This window comes from Lemur catta, chromosome 18 (assembly GCF_020740605.2).
Source record: "Lemur catta isolate mLemCat1 chromosome 18, mLemCat1.pri, whole genome shotgun sequence".
Lineage (NCBI taxonomy): Eukaryota > Metazoa > Chordata > Mammalia > Primates > Lemuridae > Lemur > Lemur catta.
In genome coordinates, this window is record NC_059145.1 from 4,531,052 (window position 1) to 4,536,308 (window position 5,257).

Sequence of the window (5,257 nt, forward strand, 5' to 3'; positions counted from 1 at the left end):
GCCCTCGGCCTCCCCTGGCACGGTGCCCTGGGGTCCACCAGATGTCTCCGGCGAATTGGGGCCGTAATGTGCTGTTGATGGTGTGGTCACTAGGTGTCGCTCTGGGCTCAGTATTCTTCCTTCTCGCTGTGACTTTGGTCTCTTGTTCAAAACTTTCTTCCTTTTTTTCCGTTTCCATTTTCCCTTTTTAATCTCTTTCTCCCTTTTTGTTGCTTTTTTGGCGGCACATGGGTGATTGTGTGTGTGTGTGTGGAGGAAACACGGCGTGAGGGAGAAGACACATCTCACACGTGCACGGGAACACCCGATCGTCACGCTTCTGAGTACCGACCGATGGATCTGGTACCGAATTTTTAATAGTTTTCTTCTCTCCCTCTCTCTCTTTCTTTCTCTCTCTCTCTCTCCCCCTCTCCCTCTCCCCCCCTCCTTCTCTTCCCTCCCTTCCTTTCCTTCCTTCCTTTTCTTTCTTTTCTTTTCTTTCTTTCTTTCTTTCTTTCTTTCTTTCTTTCTTTCTTTCTTTCTTTCTTTCTTTCCTTTCTTTCTTTTTCTTTCTTTCTTTCCTTCTTTCTTTCTTTTTCTTTCTTTCTTTCTTTCTCTTTTCTTTTTCTTTCTTTTTCTTTCTTTCCTTCTCTCTTTCTTTCTCTCCTTTCTTTCTTCCTTCCTTCCTTCTTTTTCTTTCTCTCTCTCTTTCTCTCTCCTCTCTCTCTCTCTTCTCTTCTCTTTTCTTTCCTTTTCTTTCTCTTTCTTCTTTTCTTTCTGACAGAGTCTCGTTCTGTTGCCCGGGCTAGAGTGAGTGCCGCGGCGTCAGCCTAGCTCACAGCAACCTCAAACTCCTCGGCTTAAGCGATCCTTCTGCCTCAGCCTCCCGAATACCTGGGACTACAGGCACGTGCCACCATGCCCAGCTAAGTTTGTCTATATCTGTTTTTAGTTGTCCAGATTTCTGTCTTTTTCTTAGTACAGACGGGGGGGGGGGGGTGCAGTGTCTCTCTCTTGCTGAGGCTGGTCTCAAACTCCTGACCTTGAGTGATCCTCCTGCCTTGGCCTCCCAGAGTGCTAGGATTACAGGCATGAGCCACCGCGCCCGGCCCTTTTTTCTATTTTTTATCTTTTTTTTTTTTTTTTAAATTAGTTAAGACTGACGGTGAGCACTGCCTGCCTGTGGTACTCCCTAGAGCTGATGGGTGAAGTCCCCAGCTTGTAGTGGGGGGCGGTATGTCTCTTTATTACAAAAAAATCACTTGACTTTACTCGCTGGTATGCCCCCACCGCCCCCCACCCCTGACCCACAACCAGGGACAACGGTGTGTACGTCCTCACTGACATATTATTTATGGCATTGGGGGCGGGGGGGCGGCAAAGGAAATACTGGTCCTGTAGAAGAAACATTCCCTCGCTCCACCGGTGGCTCCCTCAGCCGAGTATGATCTTTATGTCCCAGAACTTGATTCTGCTCTCCCTGTTAGTAGTAGGACGATGACGACTGCACTGGCACCGGCACCCCCCACACCAGCAGCCCCCGCCCCCACCCCACCCCCACCAGCACCACCAGCACCATAATTTTTCTATACCTTGTTCAGTTGGGGGATTTTAACTTTTTGAATTTATCATTGTAGAAACCAAAGATGACTTCATAACTTCTTTTTCTATGGAGCTGTTCCACGGAGGCCAAATCTGTCCTTAGGATGGGCCTGAACGACTCTCAAAGGCCAGTGGGGAAGGGGAATGAATCCCAGATATTTTCCCCTTTGAGGTGAGGAAGGCCAGCGTCTGGGTGTTTCAATACACACACCACTGATGTCAGATGGAAAACATGAAAATCAAAAAATAAAGCATGGAGGCCGGGCGCGGTGGCTCACGCCTGTAATCCTAGCCCTCTGGGAGGCCGAGGTGGGTGGATCGCTCAAGGTCAGGAGTTTGAGACCAGCCTGAGTGAGACCCCGTCTCTACTAAAAATAGAAAGAAATTATCTGGACAACTAAAAAAATATATATAGAAAAAATTAGCCGGGCATGGTGGCACATGCCTGTAGTCCTAGCTACTCGGGAGGCTGAGGCAGTAGGATCGCTTAAGCCCAGGAGTTTGAGGTTGCTGTGAGCTAGGCTGACACCACGGCACTCACTCTAGCCCGGGCAACAAAGTGAGACTCTGTCTCAAAAAATAGGAAGGAAGGAAGGAAGGAAGGAAGGAAGGAAGGAGGGAGGGAGGGAGGGAGGGAGGGAGGGAGGAAGGAAGGAAGGAAGGAAGGAAGGAAGGAAGGAAGGAAGGAAGGAAGGAAGGAAAAAGAAAGAAAAGAAAGCATGGAGCTGGCTGGCCCGCATGCACACACGCACGCACGCTTGCCAGATAGTCTGTGGAAAGTGCTAAATGGCTTTTTCAATTGTTCTTGTACAATTTTAGCATGCATTATTTATACATAAATTCACGTGCACACGTATAGGTCTGTCCGTGGAAAAGAAGCCAAACTCTGTAAGATGAATGTCCCTGACTGTGGCCCAGAGAGCCATGCTGAGAAGCCTGGAGCTAGTGCTCTTGCCGTGGTCCGGTTACAGTTTGGTTTTCTACATTCCAGGGACATGGGAATTCTGTGTGAAGTCATCGATTGATACGGGGACACGGTATCCGTTGGTTTGCCCCCCCCCCCCAAACGTGAGCCGTCTCGAAGCGGGGGATGACGGGGTTTAAACTGATACTTGGATGGGTAATGGGTTAAAAAAGATGCAGCTTTGTCTAAACGCTTGTGATCTTTTAAGCTAAGGAAGTCCCTTCACCGTAGACAAGCCACTGACTCACGGAGACAGTTAATTCAATGGATGACCCGCAGCTGTGATGGAAGCTCTGTCTCGGAGACAGATAGCCTCAGGCCGGCTGACGAGTTAGTGAACTATAGCTTCTAGAAGGGAGGGGGCGTGACCGGGTATGTCTGACCTGCCTTCTCATGGTCAACGAGTCATCTTTTTAGGGTCTTCCTGGGGTCCCCTTGGCCACGAGTGGGGGGATCGATCCATCCATTCAGCCTGCTGGGGAGAGGGAGGGGTTAAGATTTTAATGCATTTCCCAACCTGTATAGGCGGTGGCAGGAGCGGGACAGGAGCAGTTGTCACGGTCCTCGTAATCACCGCCTCCGTAAAAACACCGAATGACGTTTCTCTATCCACGAAAGGTGTCGGTTTGCCTGCAGATGATAAGGGAGCCTTTCTGGGCTGGGCGATGGAATTTTCAAAGTCTGCCCTTGACCCTGGTGACGCCACACCCACCACCTCTGTAGCCACCCGCGGGACCGGCCCACCAAGCCTGACCTAACACACTTTCGCAGCTATCTATCGCCCCCCCCCAATGCTAAAGCCCTCAGGGCTTCCCTTCCCTCACGTTTGTCCCCTCTCCCAACTTAGGAACGACTGGAGGGGTGTGGAGAGCCACAGGTGCACCCCACGGCCCCTCACATGGGACGCCCTTCTTGGAGCCGGCCTGTATTCAGCTTCCTCAAGCATGCCGACTGCCTCCCGTCAGGGCCTGCCTTTTCCCTCTTTCCACCGCAGGGCTTTCCCTCTTTCCGCCTAATGCAGGGCTCTCCCACTCCTTTGCCTGCCTTAGACTCTCTGCCAAAGGCAAAGAAAGTGCTGCTGGCGGTGATGGCGGTGGCAGTGGTGACACTGACTCTCTTGAGAATGAATGAATGAATGAATGAATGTCTAATGTCTGTCTATTTAGTCACACACAGGCACGCACACACGGCATATATACCACTTATTCTCATTTGGGTGATCTGTCTTCACTGATCTCCACAGAGTTGACTAGCCTACAAGGCAAATAAAATACTCAGAATCATACCCCATGTCCTCGTGGTAATCATTCCCCCCCCATATAGACATAGATATTTTTTTTCTCTCTCTCCCTCCCTTCTTCCTGCTTTTTATGGAAGTCCCTTTTTTAAAATTATTATGGGTACCCAATAGTTGTATATTTTTCAAGTGGTCTGTCTCCCTCTATTGCCCAGGGTAGAGTGCATCCTTGGTCACCGCAACCTCAAACGCCTGGGCTCGATCGATCCTCCTGCCTCAGCCACCCGAGTAACTGGGACTACAGGCCTGTGCCACCATACTTGCCTAATGCATGTTTCTTCCTTCTTTCTCTCTCCTTTTTCTTTCTCTTTCTCTCTTTTCTTTCTTTCCTTCCTTTCTTTCTCTCTCTTTTTTCTCTTTCCTTCCTTCCTTTCTTTCTTTCCTTCTTTCTTTCTGTCTCTCTTTTCTTTCTCTCTCCTTCCCCCCCTCCTTCCTTCCTTCCTTCCTTCCTTCCTTCCTTCCTTCCTTCCTTCCTTCCTTCCTTCCTTCCTTTCTTTCTTTCTTTTTCTTTTAGATGGGGTAGATGGGGTCTCAATATATTGCGCAGGATCCTCTCCAACTGCTGAACTTGGGCAATCCCCCTGCCTCGGCCTCCCAACATGCTAGGACTACAGGCGTGAATCACTGCACCTGATCTCAGAATGCTCTATGTCTTTATAGGGTACATGTGATGTTTTCATACAGGCATATAATGTGAATTAATCAAATCAGGGTAATTGGGGTACCCGTCACCTCAGAGATTTAACATTTCTTTGTGTTGGGAACATTCCGGTTCCGCTCTTTGGAGTTGTTTCAGATTATACCCTACCGAACTGACGGTTTCTTCGAGTCACTTTGTCATGCTCATTGATATTATTCATTTTCTCTATCTGATTATAGTTTTGCACCTGTGAGCCACCCCCACTTTACCCACCGAACCTCACTCCCACCCCGTGCTGCCCTTCCTGGCCGCTGGTAACGGCCATTCTTTCTGTCTCTGTGAGATCGATTGTTTTTAACATTCAGCTCCCACATAGGGATGAGAATATCTCCCTGTCTCTTGACATGGAATCCAAAGACCATAAAAATTCACACTTTTCGCATCACATCCTAGGATTAACTATCCGTGGACTGCAAAACGACTGGAATGCACACTTACCACAGTGCGAATTTCACAGGATGGGAAACGACAATGTCAATCGAATGGGAAAACTACAATCTGAGTGAGAGACCGCTGTTCCTGTGGATCGTCATGCTGGAGCGATCCGTGTCTAAATACTCACGTCTACCTTTTCTACCCATCTTCCAGATGAGTAGGCGGTTTAGAGAGATGAGATATCCGTAACATATGTCCCGGTTTCCAGACATGCTCATTCGTGGAGAGATTTCTCTACTTGTAGTCATTAAGAAATAATATACATTTGGAGAGCAGCGAA

At 48.7% G+C, this 5,257-nt stretch overlaps 1 long non-coding RNA gene across 1 annotated transcript; it reads left to right on the forward strand.

Moving 5' to 3' along the window:
• The first annotated feature begins 1,566 nt into the window (after positions 1–1,566).
• LOC123623636 lies at positions 1,567–3,830 on the forward strand. The gene is made up of 2 exons (XR_006729951.1): positions 1,567–1,753; positions 2,573–3,830. It is a non-coding gene; the product is annotated as an uncharacterized LOC123623636 (long non-coding RNA).
• Positions 3,831–5,257: the final 1,427 nt, after the last annotated feature.